The 26,981-nt window shown below is 34.3% G+C and overlaps 1 protein-coding gene and 1 long non-coding RNA gene across 5 annotated transcripts in view; one reads left to right on the forward strand and one right to left on the reverse strand.

Moving 5' to 3' along the window:
* The window catches only part of dyrk1b (dual-specificity tyrosine-(Y)-phosphorylation regulated kinase 1B), an 80,934-nt gene that overhangs the window by 36,777 nt on the left and 17,176 nt on the right, over window positions 1-26,981 (reverse strand).
* Window positions 1,173-19,309, forward strand: LOC147833466 (uncharacterized). 2 transcript variants are annotated; one of them, XR_015512008.1, is made up of 5 exons: window positions 2,921-2,967; window positions 3,076-3,170; window positions 5,188-5,280; window positions 18,668-18,748; window positions 18,846-19,309. It is a non-coding gene; the product is annotated as an uncharacterized LOC147833466 (long non-coding RNA). The 2 variants fall into 2 exon arrangements; XR_015512007.1 differs by lacking the exons at window positions 2,921-2,967; window positions 3,076-3,170; window positions 5,188-5,280 and adding an exon at window positions 1,173-1,233.

Raw genomic sequence — 26,981 nt, forward strand, 5'->3', positions numbered from 1 at the left:
ATTAGATTTTATGGAGATGCATTCCCACTGCAGAATCATCCCAATCAATCTAACATAGATTACTTGAATATTTGAAAATAAGCTGTTGAAATTTTATTAATATCGAAATATATATTGCAAAATAAAATAAATATTGCAATGCTATATTTTCCAATATCATGCAGTTCTACTTTAAATTATAATTACTTGAAATATGAACAAAATATCCACTAGTCAAGAAAAAATTATGTCATATTTTGTAATTATCAAACGTTTGTGTTAATTGTTAAACAATCCTAGCTAGATAATATATAAATGCAACTAGAACAGATATACAGAAATCAGAGAGGGAAATTCTAACACTTTTATAACACTATTATAACCACTTTAGGTTTCAACCGGAAACACTGGTGTGATTTTAACTTACAGTATATTTGCAAAATATTAATGTAAGAAACTAATCCAAAAAACATTCACATACTGAATACAAATCTATTAAATCTAACTAATTTAGCAGGTTGGCTTCTGGTTATTGGAGTAAACAAAGCAACATGATGTCAAATCTAGCAGGATTTTATTGATTTCGTAAACTACACAGCATCCTGATATGCACAGATTTAATTCAGGCAAACTTTAGCAGACAACCATGCATTGCACAGACACAAATCATATAAAATTTAATGCCTTGCAAAATAGCATTACTTTTTAGGGTCTTACATTTCTCTACATTAATTGATCAACTTTTGATACTTTTTAAGACCCTGCAGACACCCTGTAAAAGAAGTTTAAATAACATTTTAACTAAAACAAGTCTAACTTCACTGAAATAAATACATTTTATTGCCTATTTGTAACAAAAGCTTTGTGTGTGTATGATAAAAAGAGATTTTTCTGTGCCCTTTAAGTTTCATCAAAACTTTTCTGTGCTAAAGCGCGCGCGCACACACGCCGATGTTCCTTTCCCATAGAGCTGCTGCTCCTCAAATCTCCCTCCTCCCTTTCTGCTAGCGCGCGTTCATGGGCGCCACATTCTCCACCCCCTGTGTGCGCGTTCGTAGGTTCTGTTGCTATCCGACGCCACGGCAGCTTACGCGCGATTGGTCAGATCCAGTCCGTGTGGCTGTTTCTATTGGTCAGCCTGATATGTGGGCGGAGAGGAGACGAGAGACTGCCCTTTCCCCCAGCTCCTTGTTGTCTCTAAAATACGCCGCGGAAACAGGATGACGTGCCCGCGGAAATAAGACAAGACTTCAGGTAGATTGATATGGAGGGGGGAGACAACAGCGAAAAGTTGAGAGAGAGAGGTAGAAATAGAAAAGGATAGAGAGAAAGAGAGAGATAGAGAGGAATTGTCATCTAACACGAAACTGAAGGACTGTTGCATTAGGACAGACTTTAAGTAATCATTAATTTTTAACTTTGTTATCATATATTTGCACTTAAACAGCTATTAAAATCAAAGTTGAGATTTAACAAATAAGAAATAGGCCTATCAAACATTTAGATATTATATTTAACTGAAGCATAACTGAATATACTCGTCTTCATTTTAATATAACAAAACTTATTATTGTTATGGACCATTTCAATGTGGTCATGTTAGTGGCCCTTGGACATTTGCTTGTTATCTAACTATTTCATAAACGTAACAAGAGGCAATTCAACCATAACTTAATGTTAAAAGAGCTTTCAGAACATTATTGATTAATATGTGGCTGTTTTTGGATTCCCGGAAGTTGTTGAAATGATAAATGTAAAACAGGAAATACATTAGGACCATCGTTTTTGTTTACATCCCTCAAAATGATAATGACAAGTTAAAAAAACTTGAAAATAGTCGTTAAATCTTTATACCACAATGAGAAAAATTATATTTAATGGATAGTTATTGAGCATGAAAACTTGTGAGCAAAATGAGATATGGCCTAACACACTGTGTAACTTACTGTATATACAGTTTTAATTTACCCGCATCTATAGCCAACTAAATAAGGAAGTAAACAAAGAACAAATATATCGTTTGATTAAAATGTAACCCTACATATTTTCCTGCTTGCAATTTTATATTATGGTTATGAAAGCATGTTTTAAAACCCCATTGCGTGCGGGTTGGTAAAGCCTCTCTGTTCTCCCCTAAAAGAGTCCAAGGGAGGGGGGTCGACGGTGGTGCAAAACGAGGTTAACCATGCCGTCATTCATCCTCCATGACTCCACAGAAGCTCGTTTATGTGCATCTATGCACGTATATTTCTCTTGCTAATAGACTATTATCGATATGACTGTTTTAATGAGTGATATACAAGCGTTTATTCTTTTAAATGTTAAAAATAAAATATTATAAAGTGATAAATAGTTCGGCTCAACATGAAATGTTGTGCGTTGTTACAGATACTTACAAAACTAAATTACTAGACGAAAGGGCTTATCACACTAACAAAATAAATAAAACATATTATATATTACTAATTTATATGTATTATTAATGTTTATAATATATAAACATATATATAATATGTCAAAATATACATTTAAATTGCATGAATTTTAACTTCATCTCCTTCCTCTCCAGCGCCACGGCCGCGCGCGCGCCCCTGTGACAGCTGCGGCAGCCGCTTATGTGCCACATTATTATTTTGGTTTGTAAAGCATAAACGTACAGATAAACGTCTACGTGTATAAGTGAGTTGGTTCTTGAGAGGAAATGTGACTCGGTTCCAATAAATCACCTTTGCAAAGCTCCCAGACACCCGAGATTAAAAACGCAAGGCGAAGATTCCGGGACTCACGTGCCTTGCAGCAAAATTCCACCCGGCAACTACACATTGTACCATGGTAACAGCCCTGCCATTGGTCCCGGGTGCGTTTTGAAATGACCAATGGGAGGGCCGGCAGCGGGTGATGCGTGTTGCTAGGTAAACATGATGCAGTGGGAAGATACGGTAGTCGAACTTCAGTAAAGAAGCTAGCGAGCGCAAAAGGAACGGCGGGGTAACACAGCAGCGAATTACAATTACACTGCGGGGAGGTTGCCGGGGTTGTGTTTCAGCTCTGCTCACGCCAGAGATGTGTGTGTTTTTTCTCTCTCCATTTCTAAAGTGTGCATTACAGAGTTACATTTGTCTGTTTGGACACATGCAAGTTAAATAAGGCAACAAAAATGGGCTTTCCGCTAGCAGCAGACGACGAGGAAGGTATGCTGCTGACCAAAACAAATCATATAGCTACTCTTCAGGGCTTTATTTTCAACCTCCTTACTGACAGGCAGAATTGGCCAGATATACATCACAGCGCTCCCAGCAAGCACTCTTGCCATTGGCAACTGGCTCGTCCACCAACAGGGAGATATTTACAACTAAGTAAAGCTGACCGCTTGGTCCCTAAATATTTAAAATAGCCAGCTAAAGTGCGTGCTTTCTTTGGACCACGTCTATTTCGTATATCCAAACAGCAGTATAACAAAACATGCCAATTATGGAATGAACACTTAAAGCGGGTTGGGAACAGAACATCTTGTTAGGATCTTAGCAATATTTCATGTAAAGTGTCCTCTCTGACACTCAAAGGACCAACAGACCAATAAATAACATTTCACTTAAGATCTACAAACCCCTGTGATAACAGTATATACAATTTTGACCTGTTTGGTAACAAGTTATTCATTTTCACAGCTTCATATTTTGCTTTCCTGCATGACCAAAGCATTTGTAGGTTATATAATTATTGAGCATAACAAAAAGATTCACACTACGCTTAACCTTGGGTTATTGATGTTATAAAACCCCAGGTTAAAGAATCACAATTTGAATTTAAAGGGATAGTTCACCCAAAACGAAAAAATGACTTTTTTCTCCTGTTGAACACTGCTGAAGTTATTTTGGGGAAAAAAAGCTGGAACCAACATGTAACTATAGACTATATGTTTTTTTTCTATTATGGAAGTCAATGGTTAACAGGTTTTCAACTGTTCATAATATATATTTTAGTGTTCAACAGAATAAATAAATTCACAAAGATTTGGAACCACTTGAGGGTAAAAAGGTCTTTTATCTTAGGGTGAACTATCTATTTAAAAATGAGGTTAATTAATCTGCTCCAAACAAGAGGAAGCACCAGTTTTACCATACATGAACAGTATAAAAGACATTATGTTTGAATGTTATGGCTATGCTTCATACTGTGTTGAAAAAAAGCAATTTCAGCATTTGAGAATACACAATGGAAAAATGAAAAGTTATTCATTTTTACAGCTTCATATTTTGCTTTGTCTAAACCACTTTTAGGTTATCTAATTATTGTGTATAACAAACAGACTCTTCACACTACACTTAACCCTGGGTTATTGAATCACAATTAAAAAAAATTATTTAAAGGGATAGTTCACCCAAAACTAAAAAATGACTTTTTTCTCCCGTTGAACACTAAACAGGTTTTCAACTGTTCATAATATATTTATATATTTTTATTAGTGTTCAACAGGATAAAGAAATTCATAAAGGTTTGCAACCACTTCAAGGTGAGTAAATTATTTTTTTTCAATCTTTGGGTGAACTATCCATTTAAAAACAAGGTTAATCAATCAATTAATCTGCTCCAAATAAGAGGCAGCACCAGTTTCACCAAATATGCACAGTATGAATACATTGTGTTTGAATGTTATGGCTATGCTTACCATCTGACAGTCACGTGACTCACATCAATGTGCTATCAACAGTCTTCAAACACTCAGTGTTGAAAAAGGCAATTTCAGGATTCCAGAACAATCATTAATGATGGAAAAATTTCTATTGAGAAAAACACCCAATAGCAGTCAGCAATATAAAACATGCAAACCTGTTGATTCTGTACTTATACAATCTGTGACACCACAAATATGCAAATAAGGAAGTTAATCCTGGGTAAACTTTAAACAAGAAACACAAAGCCAAATTATTAATGTGGGGTTTAGAAAAAATTAGGTTTAACTTTTTTTTTTTTTTACTTCAAGTTTGACAATCACATTCCCAGATGATGCTAGCTCACTCACAACGTTTAGATTAATTGAAGAACTAAATCAAAATCAAGATGTAACTTTTCACACAACCTAAACTTCAAAGTTGTACATGATGTAATACTTATATATCCTACAAGTGGATTAGTCATGCCACTAGCATGCTATGAAATCACATGCACAGAATATGAAGCTGAAAAAAAAATCTTGTTTCCAAACAGAACAGTTGTCCTCATTACACTAAAGTTACCTGTGACAAAAATGGCCCAATGTTGCTAGTCCCATGGAAGTTCTGCCAAGAAACCCAAGATGAGGTAGGGTCAAGTTTACCATTACAGAAGTTTGAAGTTTCATCCATAAATAGGCTGCATGAGGTGCCATGCTTGAACAGTTATGGATATGAACGCTAAAAATGTTCAACATTTAAGCCATGGTACCAGCCTTTCAAAATCACTCTATTAAGGTGTCACAACAACTTTAGGAATTAAATTACTTCCATAACTACACTGTAAAATCCAACAGGCAAGTTTATTAATTGAAATGAGTGTAGTTAACTTAAAATTTACTGAAAGCTAAGTCTACTCATTTGAAAATAGCTTTGAACTCTGTGTTGAAGGTAATGAGTTAGTTAAATACCTAATTACTTCAACTTAAATGGAGTAAGTTCACAGCACTATAGATTAGTTTTTTTTTTTACTCAAATGGTTTGTAGCATTAACTTATTGGGTTTTACAGTACTCAGTTGGTTTGAGTTCTCTTTATTTATTGGATTTTACTGTGCTCAAATGAATTAAGTTCACAGTACTCAGTCTTATTAGTTTTTGAACTCAAATGGTTTGTTGCAATTGGTTTCCTCAAATGGTTTGAGTTACCTTAACTTTTTGGGTTTTATCTAATTCAATTCAATTCAGCTTTATTTGTATAGCGCTTTTACAATGTAGATTGTGTCAAAGCAGCTTTACATAAATGGTCATAGTAACTGGATCAGGGTAGTTCAGTTTTTAGTGTTTAAGTTCAGTTCAGTTTAGCTCAGTTCAGTGTGGTTTGAAGTCATTATTGAGAGTCCAAACATTGAAGAGCAAATTCATCGATGAGTATATTTTCAGATCCTGAACCATGCAAGCCAGTGGCGACAGCGGAGAGGGAAAAAAACTTCACTTCAGTGTACAAAAAACTATTTTAGACCTAATCTCAATTACTCTTTACTTTACAGATATTACAGAAAAAAAAATGTAGCAGACTCATTTCTTTGGATGTTATATTTATTTCACAGATCTTTGGAATATTTTTGGGTCAATAAACAATATTATATTGAATCATGATAAAAAATTTATGTCAATAACAATAATAAGAACTTTTTTTACTCTATTGATCTAAGAGCCAATCACACAGCAGACATGTGCAACAATAGGAATCTATAAGTGTGTTGATATTATGTCCCAAATTTTTTTTTAGCCACCGAAAATTTAGCGGTCAAAAATATGTTATGCCATTTAATGGACTCTCTTCAGTCATTGTTGGGCACTCTTTTAAATCTAAAAGCATTAACAACTTTTATCAAAATACATAGCTAAGTTATTATTCAATATAGAAAATAAATATCGTAATTGCATTTTTTCCATATCGCCCAGCCCCATTTCTGATTGGTCAGTATCCCAAAGTCAGGTTAAACACCATACTGAATTTTAGTGCCTCTATTTCTTTCAGACACATTTTCATTCCTGTTAAGAAAATAAATATGCTGCTGCTATTCTAATTAAAGTCTAGCGCAGTTCAGCAGTAAAATATGTCTGATATTTTAAATTATCTACATCCAGCATATCATTTTATATCTGATTATTCAAATGGTTCAGTTCAATCAAAGTTCTTTAATTAAAAAGTGTTGCATATGGTGTGTAATTTCTCTGCACTCCCTACAAATAAGTTCATTTCTTTATGCCACAAAAGTACAGGGGAACTGATCCAAACCCAACCAACTGTATGTATGTACTGTATGTATGTTTGTATATAATTAAATAGGGATGTCCAGAACTGATCACGTGTTCGGAAATCGGGCACGATCACAGTTTCTGACTCGATTGGAATCAAACGTTACCTCCTGATCAGGACTCAAATATATATATATATATATATATATATATATATATATATATATATATATATATATATATATAAATATTTATATATATATATATATATAAATATTTATATATATATATATATATATATATATATATATATATATATATATATATATATATATATATATATATATATATATATATATATATACACACACATATATATATAAAACGCTACAGAAACAAAAAGAAAAAGACAGCTGTGAAACTTAGCCAGCTTTGTCTTTTTGTAGGAAACACACTTCAGATCTTTTTAGGGTAAGAGGTTCTTGAGTTATTGCCGCTATAACTGAATGTGTCAGGAATATCGAAAACAAAACCAACTTAACCGCGCTCATTTCTGGCACCCCCCTGGATGTACAGCGCCCTTAGTGTTTGTCTATACTGCCTATGCCACGGGCCGGCTCTAGGTTGGCTCCTGAGTGTTGTAAATACCGGCGCTCACCTCCCTCGCGATAGGAGATAAATGACGTCAGTACATAATAACCGGTTATGATTATTACTGAACCGTCGAACCGATATTGAATTGTCCGCGTCTGCATCACGGTGCACCGAAGAAACAATTAATTTTGACACCCCTAGTTAAAATGTGTAAAAAAAAAAAAAAAAAAAAAAAAAAAAAACTTTATGGCTTTAGAAATACAATATTTAAAGAAAGGTTTATTTTAAAGGCATCATAGTCTTACAAATAAAACAATAAAAAGATTCTTACAAGTCACCTCCTGCTAAATTATATATGTACTGGTAATAATACACCCATGTACATGACGATCAGGAAGAGACAAAGCTTGACAGTGTCTGTCCACACGTGTCAGTGCACTTAGGCCTGACCCATTCGTGGAGCGAGATGCAGGAGATTCCCCTCTGTTAATCCCTGATGAGCTCCCCCCCCACCCTGCCCTGCCTTCCGCAGCGCGACCTTTCACCTGAAAACCACACATCTCACAGCTACACTGACAGTCAATGAGGCGCTGTTGCCCAGGCCACTCCACTGTCACCCCTTCTGCTCAAATTCATCTGCAATTATGTATTCCGGTTGTTTTTGTTTTCTCTAGCTGCTTTACTGTATGCATTAGGCTTTATATATATATGGTATGGGCAACAATAGAGGGATTAGGGCTTACATTATTTCTTAAGAGGTCAGTGAAAGTTTATAAACCAGATCGGGTTGCTCATGGGTCATTTGTATGGGTGCTGCTGGAAGGCTCAGGGTGACAACAATAAGCTGAAAGAGATATTTATATATATCCCATAAATAAACATATCATATAGAAATATAACAATTAAATACAGCAAAAAAAATCATGTTAAACACACTACACCCAAAAAAAAAAAAATCTATAGTGCGTTATCTATAAAAATAAAGTGATCTCAGTGCTATACCAGGGATTACCAGGGAAAAAAGCATGCATAGGGCTGTGATAATTGAGAAGGTAGCAGTGGTCCCTCCTTTGCTGCCTCTAGTGGCTAAACTAGATCACTGCATGAAGAGGCAGAGCAAGAGGAAGCCTTTTGAGACCAGCATCTGTTAAACCACTGAATCAAGGACAGGTTAGGTATTTCTTTACGCTACTTTTTTTTTGTAAAATAAACAACAAAGGAAAAGTTTTTGCTTCAACTCCCCCAAGATTGACTGACAGATGAATGGGATCATATATTTAACATTAATAAATGACGTTTTTATAACATGGGTTAAATATGAAGCATCTCATTTTGGTGTCTGCATCAAAATAAAAAAAAACCCATTATTTTATATACATTGGAAGCACATTAAAAACAAAATGGCTCGGTTAAGTTTTGTCAAAACAGAAGCAAAACCTGACCTTTATTAAAATATGCAAAAGAGTAAGGCATGATGACATATAATAATATAATTTGTATTATATTAAAAATAATTTAAATTTGGGTGTCACGGTGGCGCAGTGGGTAGCACTGTTGCCTTACAGTAAGAAGGTTGCTAGTTGGAGCCTCAGCTGGGTCAGTTGGCATTTCTGTGTGAGTTTGCATGTTCTTCTCATGTTTGCGTGGGTTTCCTTCGGGTGCTCCAGTTTCCCCCACAGTCCAGACATGCTATAGGTGAATTGGGTAAGCTGGAAGGGCATTTGCTGTGCAAAACATTTGCTGGATAAGTTGGCGGTTCATTCTGCTGTAGCAGTTCCTGATTAATAAAGAGACTAAGCTGAAAAAATATGAATGAATGAATGATTAAAATCTGATAAATGGGTTAAAACATGCTTTGAAGGAGCATTAAAAAAATCAATCAGTATTTTGGGGCTGATCTGTGATCATTTTAATCAATTCATGGTTTCAATACAATTGTTTGGTGAACTAGTGACTATTTCTGATGGAATTTTTAATTGTTTAAATTTCTACAGTATAATGAATTATCATTTTTTTTAATTGACTGTGGGCTTTTGTTTATGCTACAGGCTGTCTAGAGCCGGACAGTTTGTAACATACGGGGGCTCGTCCAGGATTAGTTACAAAACTTTTTGTTCGTACTATGAACCCTTTTCACAAGCCTGTTAAGGTTTACTTGTCATCAGCATCTTAAATCCTTAAAAGTTTCTCAATTTTTTTTTTTACGTATAAACATTTATATGTAATTGTGTATATATCATATTATCTTATGTTTTGCTGTATTTGTGTAAATGAGAGAAAACTAAAGACCTGTTGTGCAAGGTGTTTCTAATGCAATCTTTTTCTAATGCAAAATTTTCTAATGTCTATTTTGTGTTTGGTCCAATGACATAACTTTTTCTAATACAAAGTTTACAAATATTCTAAAAAAGAAAAAAAAAAGAAAAAGAAAAATGGCAATCAAATGTGAAGTATGTTACAACGTTTAAAGTGAAGTATGCAAGATTGCTAACCTAGATCATCTGAGGACAAATGAGCCCACAGTTTTCTGAACTACGATGTGCACAAAACTTTTAATATTAAAAAATTTGATTAAAATGTCATTGCAGTAATATAATCATGCAATTTAGCTTGGCTGTCATTTTGCTAAGGTTTACAAAAACTTAATTAAAAAAACAAACAACGGCTTAGTGTTTCACACAGATTCAGGAGTTGATAAACTAAGGGAGGACTGGAATAAACGAAGGCCAATGGATTTGCCAAAGGACAAACCCATTGAAACAAATCAATGTGAAACACATGTCAAATAAATCTCCCCATTACAAGGCATGAGTGCTATAGACTATCTGTTTGAGAGGAAATGATGCCCAACTTGAACATTTCCACAAAGAAAAAAAATCCATGAAAGTTCAACTGCTTTGTCTTTCACTGCTGTTCACGTGTCATCAGACAATTCTTTGAGAGGTTCGGCAAATGCATTCAATAAAATTTACAAAACAAAACAAACCGTTACCAAACAAGTGAATGATATGTCACATCCATCCTTTTATCAGATGCACAAAACAGATATGTCACCCTACTTAACAATTGATCAAAAAGCTTATACTCACTAAACCCCTTCACATATTATTCCTTTTATTTTAAAGTCTAGAGTGGGTTTTTTACTCTTCCAAGATACTTTTTCAGTCACACTTTAGTTAAAGAACAATTGTGACTTTTTGTCCAGTGGTAAAATAAAGACTGTCTATGCATGCTACACGTATTATTTCAAATTAATAGAAAAAAAATCCACATTCAGAAATATAACCATAATACAGTCTTGTGATTTTAATTTCTTTACCTCCTGTACAAACATTTAGGATAAAATATTTTACATAAACCTTTATAGAAATTTTAATAAATAAAAACTGAATAGGAGCAATTTATGACAGGCAAATTTGTTAACACATTTTTGCTTAAGCAGATTTTAAACATTTCTTTTTTTTAAACAGCCCTGAACATCTTAACATAATCAAAAAATAAGGCACCATAACATTGATCACTGCGCTTTACATTAGGGCTGCATGAAATTGGAAAAACCTGACATTGCGATGTTTTGCATTTCAGCTATATACTGTATGATGCGCTGTGAATACAGTTTTATTCAGAAATAATTCCTCATTTTAGACTGATTGAGATCATTTTGTAGGGGATTGGATCTTGAATTATATATAAAAAATAACTTACAAGCATAGATAAATACAATATAGCAAAGATAAAGTGAATGATATTTTCTGGAGAGTCTAACATTCTTCAGGTACAGATATTGAACAATCCAAACTGCATAGTCTTCATTGTATATAATGTTATCTTTATTAAAACACAAAAATGTCTTGTGGCTAATGTTTTAAACTCTGAAATGTTGAAATGTTCACACAATCACAGGCCTTAAATTGTTAGTTTACCCAAAAAATAAAAATGTACTATTTACTCACGTTTTAAATGTTTATGAGTTATTAAATATTTTATTTTTTTGTGTTCAACATAAAAAAGAAACTCATAAATGTTTGAAAACAGTGATTAAAGTTTAATTTTTGGGTGAACTATCTCTTTAAAAACGCATGCTTTAAAAACTTTTACTCCATTATTCAACTCTGCATTGATTAAAATCAACTATAATTCCAACTCAACATCTACTTGTTAAATGTGACGTCATGCGAAGCGGCTTCCAGGTCCAAGTTCCATATCATACTATATAGTGTGACTCGTTAAACAGTAATATAAAGCACTTACAAATCAATGTAATACTTTTGAAAATCACGGTCGCAATATATAACCATGCCTAATATTTGATGGCCAGAAAGTCATTCATTTTTTATAAGTTGTTAATATTTTGGTATTTGTGATGCAGCAAGCCCAGAGACTGTTGTGTACACATTGATTTTATATAAAATTCACTTTAATGTGTGATGGGACTAAAAAGTAATTATGAATAAGTATTTTCTCGATTTAAATGAGTAGTTGCTTAATTGGACCCGGAAACAGTATTTCATACATCCCAGATACGTCATGACCTAACAAGCAGATTGAAGATGTTTATTGCGGATGTGATGCACACATTGCAATATCAATGCTGAAACAATATAATGTGCAGCCCTACTTTACATATGAGAATGTTAAAAAAAAAGACAAAACAAAATAAAGCAGAGTATTAAAATTAATCTGAAATGTTCAAATGTTCAAAACTACTACAGAAATAAAACATTTGAAATTAATAGAGATTAAAATGCAGAAATTATAAATATTTGTTTATAAATACATTAAAGCTTTCTTTAAGGGATGGTTGGCCCCCAAATTTACATTTACTCACAATTTACTTGGTTGCAAAACTTTCATGACTTACCTTCCTCTGTTGAACACAAAAGAAGATATTTTGAAGAAAGCTGGAAACAAGTAACCAATGAGTTCAATAGAAAAAACAAATACTTCAGAAGTCAATGGTTACAGGTTTCAAACATTTCAAAATATCTTTTAATGTGCGTTTAACAGAAGTAAGAAACTAGAAGGTCTGAAACAAGTAAAGGATGAGTAAATGATGACAATTCCTACACTATTGGACTTAATAAATCCTATAATATCACTTTATTAGTGTGAAGCACATTTTAATAACCTGTTATGAATTTATAGTCTGTTATAAATTGTCTTTTTTACAATGTATAGCTTCTGTGAATGCTCAAGTTCTTCATGAAACAAATAAAGCTCCCTTTTTTTATTTAATATAATCTCAACTAAAACAAGAAGAGAGGGTGGGACATATAGCAGGTCCTCCCCATAACAAAAAAAAAAAAAAAAAACAGCTAATAGCATTTTGTGCTTAATCAGAACTCTGCCAGTGAGAGTGGTTGAGCTCAATCCTGTCAAATAAAAACCAAATGAAAAGGACATGCCAGATACTAAACAGCATTTGATTGGTCAGAAGATTTGACGAGAAACTGAAGTATGAGGTGATGTCAAAAAATCATTGATCCATGTAGGCGGAAGAAACAAACTGCACACTTTGAATGTTTCTATCTTCTAAATCTAAATTTTGTCACTGTTTTGAAGCAGACTAGTGTATAGATATCCTAACATACTACCGATTCTAAACCTTTATTTTACCTTTAATGCAAATAAAGAACATTTACGTTAGTTTATATATAGAGTACACTAAAGAGTGTATATATTGTTAAACATTAGGGCTGGGCGATACAATCGGTATCGATATTTAGAAAAAAAAGATTCGCTATGAATTGCTATAGTTTTATTAAAATGTGACCGCTAAGGGTGCGCCTTGGAAGCAATGGCAATAAGCTTAAAGTGTAAGTCTGTAAGAGGCATGCAACTTGCATGATGCGTATGTGAGAGCGACGTGCACATGTTGTGCAAGCGGTGCACATGTGACTCGTGTGCATTTTCGAGGCACACCCAGTTGAAAACATCTCAACATTTCCAAATGCCCCGACTGCAATGCGATTCATGCAAGTAGAACTAACCAATCTGCTTCACACTTTGTATGGAATACATATTTCAGTAATAACAGCAGATTAATTACCTCAGACAAACACAGCGGACCCAAACAGTGCAGTGCTTTTTACTTTTCTGCATAAACTTGCCATCCTCTGAGAACACGCTTGATGGTTGCTTAGTTATGAGAGACGCCAGGGAAGCACAAAAGCAAAGCCCAATGTAATGGTCAATGAAACCACGCACTAGTGCTCGTCACTTCAGGTCAGAATAACAATACATGGGAAAATGAGTGCCGTATACTACAAGTGAGGAGATTGTAAATAAAATATGATGTAAGGATGTCGCCAGAGTGGCTTTTTGGTTTCTTTTTTTGTGCAGCCACTAGCTCCTCATCTAAAAGAGTTTTTAGCATAGTGGGTAATATAGTCATTAAACTTCACAATTTTTAATGTTCAGTATGTATTTCAACAATGATGGCTAGTTCCTTTGCTTGAAAGCTCAGATTTGATTATTGTAATCTGTTTTGTTGACAGAGTTTGAGGTTTATTGTATCATTATTATCCACACCTTACAGATGTTGATCTACCGTAGTTGCACACACTTTGTAACATTGTATTTATCAAGTTTAAGAGTCTCTTTAACACTTACTTTTATTTTATTAGAAACAGATCAGATATTTTGTTTCAGTAATGTTGGTAAATTAAAGTGGTTAAATAAATAAAAAATCAAAAAATTCCTAAATGTGTTGGTAAATAATACTCAATAATTATCAATCTCGTATGATATGAAACATGATAACGTTATTTGTTTTTAACAATATCGCCCAGCCCTATTATACACATTATACAACCAATAAGTCCAATATGTACCAGATTTAAAGCATCAGGGTCAAAGATGTCTTTAGCTAGCAAACAGGTGGTTATCAAGAGCAGTTGTGAACAGCAAGCACCCAAAAGTTGACAGCTGATGTCCACCTAACCCTAACCCTATGCAAACGCCTGACCTGTCAAAACATCAATTCTTATCCCTCTGTCCATAAGAACACCTAATGCACTTTTTCCACCGCTGCTTCTCTTCTTCCTCCTCTCCTGTCTGTCCTATTCCTCCTATACTGCACATACGAAGTGATTAAGCTTCTGTTAAGCCAGGCATAATCTCTAGAAGCTCTGGCTATTTAATTCTTGCTGTGCCAGCTTAGAGCAGTCATGGAGCCTGGCAAGGGGTGTGTGCACTGTGCAGGCATGCAGGCCCACAGACAGGCACTTTGGCTGTCACAGTCAGTGCATGAAGCAGTCTCGCACTCCCATGGTGACAACAGGGCCGTTTACATGGACACACGCCGTCTTCCAACCATGGCCTTTAAAACAGGCATGTTTCTAATACAGGCTTTCAGGACAGGCATGCAGATGTTTGAAGGAACACTTGAGTTGAACAGTTGAGTTTTACCATTTTCAAATCCATTCAGCTGATCTCAGGATCTGGCGAGAGCACTTTTAGCTTAGCTTAGCATAAATCATTGAATTGGATTAGACCATTAGCATCTCGCTCAAAAAAAAAAAAAAAAAACAAACAAACAAAAAAAAAAAGGTTTTGATAAACCGAAGTCTAATTTAAAGCCAGACTTTTACATCATTAGGAACAGGGATGTACAGTAACAAATTACAAGTACTCGAACTACTGTAATTAAGTAGTTTTTCCAGAGGAATTGTAATTTACTAAACAGTTTTAAAAATGTGTGAGAACATTTTTAGTGCTGTATTGGTACTTTTATTCCACTAGTTTCCTTCATACTGCAGACAGTCACTACTTTTTTTATTCTAGGGAGATTAGAAAAATCAGTCCTGTGATTCCTGTCCAATCAAATCGCACAAAGTAAATTGCATCATAATGAACAGCCTCACTCAAGACATGTGCGCTTTATAATTGCAGCAAACTGTTTGGAAGCATTAAAAGTGTCCAAGAAGATGTCCAAAATCTTTACATGCATAGATGCTCACAGGTTTAGATGCATGTCACTGATGAGATGATGACAGATGTTTACTGTATGATGACTGAAATGGCCTTAAACACTAAGCAGGTAACATCAATTTAACACATTATAGTGTTTTTTATAACATTTACCATTTATAATATTTTTGAACAGCAAAAATGTCAGGCTAAATAATTCAAATACATCATTGACTTCTCTCTTTGTTAGTTTAGTTAGTTGGATATCTTTCTTTTTTTGGATATAAATAAGCCAGTGCACTGTTCAAGCATATAGTTGGTCGAAAGCAGGAGTGTCTAAACTCGATCCTGGGGGCCGGTGACCTGGAGAGTTTAGCTCCAACCTTAATCAAAAACACATGAACCAGCTAATTAAGCTCTTATTAGATATACTAGAAACTTCCTGGCTGGGGTGTTGAGGCAAGTTGAAGCTAAACTCAGCAGGACACCGGCCCTCCAGGACTGAGTTTGGACACCCCTCGTCTACAGGATGTTGCTGTGATTTGTTCTTCAGATATTTGCTGAACTGTGGGGTGATCAGTAGCTTTTGATGTGGATGCTCCTTTGCTGCTGGAGATAATGTTGCCCTAAATAAAAAAAATTAAGTAGTCTTTGATAACAAAACAATGACTTACATATACCTTGTAATGGTATAACTATGACTTTTCCAAACCACTGTAAACCTTGAAACTGATTAACGTCCCATGCCTATAATGTGTTATCTAAGTCTACTTGTTATTTGGATGTTGTTTACTGCTAGGCCGGTGGATGGGACAATGATCACCACAATCCTTTGTGCCTTGGGGTTAGGGTTTCCAAATACAGCTTTTCTTTAAATACATAAAGTTTCTGAACTGTTGAATTACCCATATTTGTGTGCACACTTCTCTTGGTCTAGTTTGCTTACTGTAAGACTGTAAGATTTGTACTGGGCTAAAAGTGATCATGTTGCATGCAAAGTATTGTTTTACAAGAGCTTTTAAAAGGTGTAAAAGGAGTCATAACAGGTCCATAGTTCCTCTGTCAGACACAAAGATTTGTTTTCAATGAAAGAAGTGCTTTACACTTGTATTAACCTGTAATGGGTAACATTATGAATGGCAAGACAAATCATGTATGCTTGAGCATTCTGTCTTTTGTATGGTCATATATTGTGACATCACATTTCTGGTAAGTTTTGATGTCTTTGATTGATTTTAGATGGCATTACTAAACCTTAAATACAAATAAATTAAGGCAAACTAAGTACAAATAAACTACAAATATTAAGTAATGAACAAGACAAAAACAAAACTAAAATTTTACAAACAAAAGTGGACATCTTAAACACATGAGCAGCAAAGTTCCCACCCATATCAACTTAGCTTTTTTCATCTGTATTAGTGCATGATGTAAAAGATTAACATTTCAACCTAAAAGTAAACTGAAAGTTCATCTTCAAAACAAACTGAAACAAAGTTAACGTACAACAATCAACAAAACAGCTCTGTATTTTTGAAGTAATAAAAAGGACATAAACATAAAAACAAAGAGTAAAAATTCATAAAAAGGCTAATTAAAATATTAATCAATGCTACAGTAGTCAACATTTGAAGTGGTCCAAAACCTTTCATTAAAGTTGTTATAAAACTACTGAACAACAGCGATTCTTGTCTTAGGACAATGTTGAAAAACATTTTAGATTATAATTATTATAATAATATTTTTTGATTTAGGAAGCCACTTCAAATGTTGACTACTGTATCTTGGCCCCAGACAGTTTCTCCGTTGGCAGGGCTGTATTTAGTGCTAGTTTCATATCTAAGTATTTAAACAGGGCATATGCAGGAATCCTAAAGATAATCTCAATACCTTGTTTAGGCTTTTTAAAGACCTTCTCAGAATATTTTAAGACCTCATCACCACATCACGTTATAATCAGTATCAAACCTTTAACTTAATAAACTGTTGTAGTAAAAAGAAAAATGAATGTAGCACAACCATGCAACAGTACTCAGATAAGCTCAGAAAAAACAAAGCTTGAAATGAGAAATAACGAAGTTGTTTTCAGCAACAGGCTTCAGCCACTGTTTAAACTCCAACCAAGAGTACGCAAACTTACATTTCCCCATTTTGCCGTCACATCACCTTCTCACATTTGTTGCAAATTACGTGACATCATTGTTAATATTAGGAGAAAAATAAATATATTTATGCTTTTTTGGAGTCAAACACTTTGGACACTGAATGAATAAATTTAAGACCTCTTAAAAACATTATTACGACCTTTTAAGGACATTAATTTTCTCATAATTGATTTATAAACCTGCAATACTTTTTAAGTTCCCGCGGACACCCTCTAAAACTATTGCAAATTTATCCACAAGAGAACGAAGCCATATTTGGAGTGGCATGGTGTTGAGTAACGGATATCCGAACCTTCATTCATCATTTCCTTTGCTTTGGTCCCTTATTTATCAGGGGTCACCACAACAGAATGAACCATCAACTATTCTGGCATACGTTTTACACGGAGGATGCCCTTCCAACCGCAGCCCAGTACTGGGAAACACTTATTCACACTCACATTTACACAACACTCATACAGTACAGTCAATTTTAGTTCATTCAATTCCTACACAAACACAGGGAGAACATGCAAAGTCCACACTGGAATGCCAACTGGCCCAGCCGGGACTTGAACCAGTGACCTTCTTGCTGTGAGGTGACAGTTGTAACCCTGTCACCTTTCATTCATCACAGTCTTCTTCTTCTTCGGCCTTAGTCCCGTATGGTTGCGGGGTCGGCTCTTTGGAACAAGTGCTCTATTTAGACTTGTCCATATGATAACGACTTTTTTTTTTTTTTTACACATTCCGGCCGGCCTGTCGTCTGGAACCAGCGACCTTCTTGCTGTGAGGTGACAGCACTACCTACTGCGCCACTGCTTCGCCCTACCTTTCATTCATTACAGTACATTTCCATAAAGGAATAATTCACTCTAAAACTACAATTCAGACCATCTACTCACCCTCAAGTGGTTCCAAACCATTAAGAGTTATATTTCTGTTGAACATGAAAGTCATTTTGATGAATAGCCACTGACATCCATAATAATAATAATAAAAACATTCTTCAAAATATCGTCCTTTATGTTCAACATAAGTAAGAAACTCCAACTGGATTGGAACAAATGGAGAATGAGTAAATGACAACAGAACTTTCTCTTCAAACTGTGGTTCACTTGCAGGTACCAGGAGTGTACACTTGAACAGACACCAGCTGATGCTACAATCTGACATCATTCAGGATAAGGCCGATGCATGTTTCGGTAATCAACACTTGTGCAACTTCTAAAATAAAAGCGTGTGGCATGTTCTCGGAGTTGCTCCTGATTTCCTTCCTTCTCCTCTCATCTCTTCCCCCAGTCCTGACCCACTTTCATCTCCCTTTGAAGAGAGAGTGACCCAGCAATGTCCCTGATGAGGATCCTATACTGTTCTGCCCCGCACTACCCCCACGTCACTGTATCCATAGAGACAAGGGCCATGTAAATACATCCCATATTCCGCAGCATACAAGCCTATTGAGCGCTGCCATGTCAGGTCAAAACCTGGGTGCAGGAGAGCAAGTAAGGGTTACAACGTTCTCACAAAACAGGCCATAACAAACACAACACTGTAAAAAATGTTCGTAAATTAGCAGTTTTCTGTATTTTGTGATTCATGTTTTTATTTCATTTATGTTTTTTAATTTGCATTATAAGACTTTGATCTTTCTTCCAACAAGTTTTAACCTTGATAAGTTCCAAAAAGTGATTCTACTAATATTTTTAACGGTGATCTGGGTTGGTGCTGTAAATTACATCACAAAATCTTTAATAAAATACCAGAACAATTTCTGTTATTTTACAGACTTATTTCTCAATATATTATTCATTATATTATTTCAACCAGTGCTGGGCTTGAAATTAACTTTTTTTACTTGGTAGCGCTGGTGCTCCCAACTTAAAATATTTAGGAGCACCAAAAAACATAAAATAATAATAATAAAAAATAAATAAATAAAAAATTAGGAGCACTCACCAAAAAATGAATGAGCACCATTGTAAATTGTATTTTAAGAGATTTATTGTATTTGAAGACAACATCAATTAGGACTAACAAAAACCAGAACCAACTATCTAACTAATGCTGTGATGACTTATTGATATTTGTGTGCAATAATTCCAAAATGCATGTCTAATAATTATTAAATATTAATGATGACGATGATGACAATAATACTAACAATAAATTACATTTCTCATTTTCATGCTGCCTTGAATATGCTTAATTGTGAGTTATCTGCTAAAAAAGTCAGATTATGAAAAATAAATGTATGGTTTGCATCAAACTAAAATGAAGCATTGCAGTAAGTAATATTTATTTTGCACTATTGTTTTCATATGCATGTCAATCTAATAAATAATATTTCTGCTACAAAACAAACAAAAGATTATAATAAATCATTCAATTCAAAGCTGAAAGCTGCAAAACAGTTTTTTAGTTAGTAATTAAATAATAATAGTTACTAATGAGAATACATGTAGTGTAATTTATTAACAAAGAGTTGTAAATATATATACAATATGCCTATTCCTAAATATTACCTTTTACTATAAATGACTATAGTATTTTAAATGTGTAACACCTGGTTTTACTGGATTGTTTATTTTTGCTGTCATATACTATCATTTGTTTCTGTTTAGTGCAGCATATTATTTGCAATAAATCATTGAACTAAATAATTTTGCCTCATATGTTTCCCTGAAAGTTTTATTGATCACTACGATATGATTAACTGGGATTTTAGTTAAATAAAAATTACAAAAATTAGCTTAGATATAGCTAAGCTACTTTTCCCAAGTAGCTTTTAGCTTAGCTCGCTGCATTTCCCAGCGGGCAGTTTTAGTGTCGTTAAGCTACATTTTAAGTAAAGTAACTAATAGCTAAGCTCACTACATTTTTCAAGTAGCTTGCCTCACACTGATTTCAATATACTAAAATGTCAATAAAAGTAGAATAAGATTTTAATTTTTAACATAAAAAGTCCACAGAGCAATGATCAATGTCCCAGAATGCAACTCACAAACAATTAAACAGAAAACACTTAATTTCTCTTATCGGTGGACTGAAAGTGAAATTATCACCCTCAAATATGAACTCATAAAAATATTTTTTTTTGTGACAATTTTATACAGTGAAATTGGTTTTACTACTACAGATTTGGGGAAAAGTTAAAAAGAAAGAACTTTGCAATTTGCAGTAGATTGTAGCAACGGGACATGCAGAATGCTGAAAAAAATGATACAAAAATAGCGACTATCACCAGTGTTGGGGAAAGTTATTTGTAAAAGTATCTTAAGTCACTTTTAAATAACAAATAAGTGTTACTTAGTTCATTTTTAAGCTAAGTAATGTGTTATGTTAGCATTTTTGTTTTAGGGTGCTTTAACACCTGTATATCGATTGTTTTGTTACGAAACAGGTATTAAAATTGTTACAATATTCATTTTCGTTCTTGGTGCAGTTCGCTTTCACTCCAAAGTTTCTAAATGGACCAAAATACAAGTCACGTCTGACATTACTTTGCTGTTGTAAATTACCACGGAAATCACTCTAAATATACATTTTATCATGACCAAGTAGTGGTCATTAATATTTATGTTTGACAAATAAAGCCATTTTTAAAGAGCAGCATTTCACAGAATTTCCTTTGTTACAACAGTCTTTACACTTGCAGTCTTTACACAACAACAAAAATTTAAAATCTTACAGACGCCAAACTCAATGGTAGCCTACTTGTGTTAATAGTGCAATAAAATAGAGGGCAGCTAATATATGATGGCTAATAGCTGATAAACAATGTAAATAAAAACAGTCAGTTACTTATTCATTCATTTTCTTTTTGGCTTAGTCCCTTTATTAATCTGAGGTCGCCACAGGGGAATGAACCGCTAACTTATCCAGCATATGTTTTATGCAGCAGATGCCCTTCCAGTTGCAACCCATCACTGGGAAACATCTATACACACTCCTTCACAGACATACACTACGCTTAATTTCCGCTTACCCAATTCACCTACAGTATAACGCATGTCTTTGGACTTGTGGGGGAAACCGGAGCACCCGGAGTAATCCCACACAAACACGGGGAGAACATGCAAACTTGACACAGAAATGCCAACTGACCCAGCCGAGGCTTGAACCTGCGATCTACTTGCTGTGAGATGATTGTACTACGCACTGCGCCATCATTAAGCCGCTTAATTATTATTAAAATAATTAAAACCCACAGACATACTTTGACCATACCAACATGGCCCATAAAACGATTAACAGAATAGTTCACCAAAAAGGTAACCAAGAAGGTAATAAAGTCCTCCAAATAGCAACAATCCCTCGCTGAATCTTTCAAGAAAACATACCCAACTGGTTCTGAGAGACACATAAAAATAACAAAGGCAGTGCGGGTGTTTATTGCTAAAGATTTGCAGTTGTTTGCGGGGATTGGATATGTGGGCTTTTGTCATTTTATAAAAGCACTCGATCCACGTTACGGACAACAGACTCGCATTTTTACAGCACTGAGATAATTAAGATTGTTTATTTATATTTACTTAAGTACAAATATGTTTATTTGAAATGGCCAATTTATCTTTACTAACTTCTCATGTATGTTTATTTTCAAAGTGTAGGATTTTATGTGTTACCCAGTTTGTACATAGGCTACCAGCAGCTATGAGATTTCAGTGTTCATTTTTTTATTTATATACTCTAAGAACTACTGTACTTTTATTGGCTTTTAAGTAAAACAAAATGAGTATTGGAATAAATCTTTTAAGAAAAATTTCTCCTTAACCTCTTACTGTATCTATTACCTTTAGAAAAAAAACACATGTCAAGCCATGAGAAAACCAAACCGAAAACAATGTTAAAAAACCGAGGTATGTATTGAACCGTGGGCTAACTGTATTGTTGCATCCCTAGTGTTTACATTAATCTTATAGCATAAAATAATGCTGAGAGATTCCTTGTCATCAATTGAGTGTACGGTTAAAAACTAGCCGAGAACACTATCTGCAGTTAAAAACTATAGGCTCAGAATCAATTCAGGAGAGAAAAGCGATGCATTATGAACATCTCAAAATTAATGAAAAATGTAATTCTTGGACATTTTTGCCACAGCTTAGGTCTAGACGTGAACTTAAAAAAAAAAAGATGTTTATTTTAGGTTGTAAACAACCCCTTTTGAACTACTACAGGTCAGTGGCGATGTGCTCTGATGCTCAACCCTTATTAACTTAATCTCCCATGTCAGCACATTTGACTTGTTGTATGGTGTTAGTAAAACAAAATCATTTGCAGAAGTCTACAGTGGATATTGACATTCATACGTGTATATAACTGTGGCTAAAGTGTTCAAAGACCCGATATGACCATTCCAATTTGCCAGATTATGAATAGTGGCCCATACAAACAGAGGAACCTATAAGCTATGTATGTGTATATATACATGGCTTTGGCTACAGGACCGTAATTTCAAACATATGCCAAATAATCTGACTAGTCTAACTACACATTTTAGATCTAGAATAGATCTAGTCCATTTCTAAACAAGTTGACAACCCAGGGGTTAATGAAAATATTTCAGATATTTTATATTCTATCATTGACTTGATATTTTAGATAAATAAAACATTACAATTAGGAAAGCAATGAGGCATAATATATGACCAGATAGAACCTGCAGATCTTTTTTGCTATTTCTGCACAGAATTTTATAAAAGAAAGTCCACTCAGAGTTCATGCAGAATGATTTTAAAAGTGTAAAAAAAATTATGCAAGGTTTACAATCAAAATCCCATCAGAACCACTTATTTGGTAAATAAAGCTAAAGCAGGTCTCTCATAATACATCAACTGAAAGACAGAAAAGATTATTTTATAAATTGTGGTATGCGGAAAGACTTTTAATTTGTCAGTAACCTGGGTCAAGTGCTTCCTGGTAACATGTATGTCGCTATAATATCGGCGCATTAAGGTCTGTTTTCTTTAAAAATCAATGAACTTCACTGGCTGAGTGATATATGATATAAAGTGGGTCTCAGAATGGACATAAAAATGTATTTAAAATATTTTAAAGAACATAATTTCTTGAACATGTCTTTAAAATACAAATATTTATTTTACCCCAGTATATTCAAATGGAGCTTCTGCACAAGCCTGCTAATCCTGATGGGCGCATGCGTGTAAACAGCTTTTCATTTTGTTTCACGGTTGAGCAACTAAAAGAAAATTTAAGTCTATTAACTAATTATATTTTGATTATATTAAAACATCGATGCTGTAAAAGAAACCGTAAAAATTTTTAAAAAGTCACATTAACTGTTCACCGGAAGTTTATTGGTATGGGAAGAAACACTAGCTGTGCATATACCCTATTAACTGTATATGCAACTCATAAAATATGCTTAAATATGGCTCTTTTAGTTAATTTAGTATAACTTCAAATAAAAATAAGAGACACATAATAGACAGTTTAGGTTAAGACTTAAAGTTTAAATTAAATAAAAATATAAATGTATTTAAACTTTTATTTGATAAAAGCATCATGTTGGACCAACTCAAATGCATTTAATGGTGTAAATAGTTTTTGTTTATTTGGTGCTAAAGAAATTCGTTGGATAAAATCGGGCCCTCAATTCAATTAAGTTCATCCAATGAGTTCTTTTTTGAGTGTAATTAGTCTAAATACTTGCATATTATTCAATACACTGAAACTAATATAAAAATGTAGATTTACACATCTACAACAAAATAAATAGATTGAATGATGGGCTTGAAAATCTGGGGATTTCTGCAATGCACAGATTCATGCATGCCTACATGCACTGTAAGAAAATGCAGGGTTCCACAAAATTCATTCATGTTGTCCCAACAAAAAGTAAGTTACCTCAATACATTTAAGTAAATTGAACATAATACAAGTTGTCCAAAAAAATAATAATCTAAAGAATGGTGTTGTTTCAGCTCATTTTAAAGTTATATTTAGTTAAGCATCAAAAAACATTAGTGTATAACACACACTAATGTTAAGTAATGGTGCTGAAACAGGACATCACAATTTGCGCTACAGATTAATTGCAAAAAAAGCTCAGAAAACATTTTTAAAAGTAGGGCTGGGGGATTAATAAAGAAATAATTGAAATAGACATTCAGAACCTATAACCGATAATTTTTCTAATTATTCTCCCTACCGCGTGTTAAGTCTGTTAAGGCTGATTGTTGCTGTTGATTCTGCGTCGAGTATACGCGTATGGTCCGGCGTAGCTTTCGCACGGTCACATACCCGCGCACCTGTCCAAAATGCAACTTAGTTACACGAAGCGTAGCTCAAGCTCTGTGATTGGTTTGGTAACGTTTACACGCGTGGGCAGCGGGGAGAGCCGAGAGACAGCAGCAAGCCCATTGACGCAAGCGTATACAAGTGTCGAGCCCCCTGGAGGAGCTCCAGATGGAAACTTTTGTTTTGTGTTTACCTTATAATTAAAGTTGTTGCACCACTGCCAGTTCCCGCCTCTAAATGAGCGTGTTTTAGCTTCTTGTACATCAAGGTAGCATTTAGGAAAATCAAAACCCCAACGAAGAAACAACACAAAGAAACATAAAAACCTGCTGCCAGCTAGCGTTTCTGAGGTGAAATTGCTGAGCAACAAAAACAGTACGCAGAAGTTTAAATGCACAGCTACATACAAGGCAAGGACGATTACTCGACACAGAAGACTTTAGAGACTTTAAAGGCTGATTCCTATACTATTGCAGCCACTTTGCACCAACATATGATCTCTGGTGAAATAGGATGATGGACCCATTCTTGAGCCTTACTTTGCTCTACAATGATTGTAAGCTGCACCTGAGATGCCTTGTGATAACACTAAAATTATTATTTCGATTAAAATATTTGTTCACAGAAGATGCAAGAAACGCACTGTTTAAGATATTATTTACAGGATATACAAGAGTTAATTTATTTAGAAGAGATGCTGCTCATTTTCTACTTTTAATATGAAATAGACAGAAAATAATTAACTTTGTTTCCAAAGGTGAAACAAATTATTTATTTTCACTTTTTTATAAGAAAAAAATGTTCGTTTCAGACAGTGTGTTTACATTTTAGTTGTTCAAGTTGCCAAACATTTTAGTCATTTTAGTTGCCAAAAATGCAAATGAACATTATGCGCAAAACTGGAATATTGCATAAAAGAAGTGCAAATAAAGCAGCGTTTCCATCCAACGAGTCAAAGCGAACAAAATAGTCACTTCCTGATTAACTGGCGACAAATATCAACAGTAAAAACCGAAGCTGCATCAGTCTTTTTTCATCTAATAAATGACTTGCTCCTGCTCATGATTCTTGAGGTCATTAATAATATAATAACACTAATACTGAAATAGTCAAGGCGTTTTAGAATGACCAAAACAACAGTTCAAATGTTTTATAATGTGCTCAGTCTGCTGGTTTGTCCATTTACACACATTTTTATCATCACATGATCTTTTATAACAAAATCACATGACCTTTTTTTTTTAATGCGCATACTGAAATTTGTGCTATAAAAGTGTTTCCATCCTGCGCATCTTTTCTTATCAAATAAAAAGTTTATCCTACTCAGTTATGCGCATATGTTTTTATTCACATTTTCAAAATGTATGCTCATCATGATGTTTCCATTAATACGTTTTTTTATGTGCATATGCAAAATGCATATAAAAATAGGTGGATGGAAACATAGCTATAGATAGTAGATAGTGTGTGTTTATTTTAAAATCAAACAACGCACCCTTCATTCTAAAATCTCTTGTAATATGTGAGCATATTTACTGTACAAAAATCGTCAGTGAACTATTAATCGTAATCAAGTTAAAATGTTCAATTAATTGAGATTTTGATTTGAGGCCAAATTGCCCAGCCTAATTTAAAAGAATGATAAAACTATATAAAAACTGTAATGCATCTCAACAGTTATAACAGTTTAGTTCACATTCAGTTTTAATAAACAACAGCAATAAAACACAGCTTTTTTTTTTTTACCAACAAATGTACTGAACATTGTGGTCACGTCATACACTTGACTTTAAATGACTATTCTCTCATGGAAGAGGGATTTGCACGGGATGGATAAAGATTACTAAAATGATGAAGAAAAGTCTATTTTGGGAGCAGCTCATAACATCTTTATCCCATCCAGCTCCACCAATGACTTTGTCGCTCTCTCGCTGACACACATACACATCCATCTTTGCACCTTTCTGTTTCGTCTTTGCACTGAATAGACCATCCATTTATCTTGATTTATCCAGATCTTTTTTTTCTCGCAGTTTATTCTACCTCCTTGTTACCTTTCCAGACTTCGCTCCTTCATACGTTTAAACTCATTCACCCTCACTCTCTCTCCCCATCTCAGAGCTGCGTTAAGCAGGTCAGCAAGGCAGGGATGCTGAGAGGGAAAAAAGATCACCA

This window comes from Danio rerio, chromosome 16 (genome assembly GCF_052040795.2).
Source record: "Danio rerio strain M-AB ecotype USA chromosome 16, GRCz13ab, whole genome shotgun sequence".
Lineage (NCBI taxonomy): Eukaryota > Metazoa > Chordata > Actinopteri > Cypriniformes > Danionidae > Danio > Danio rerio.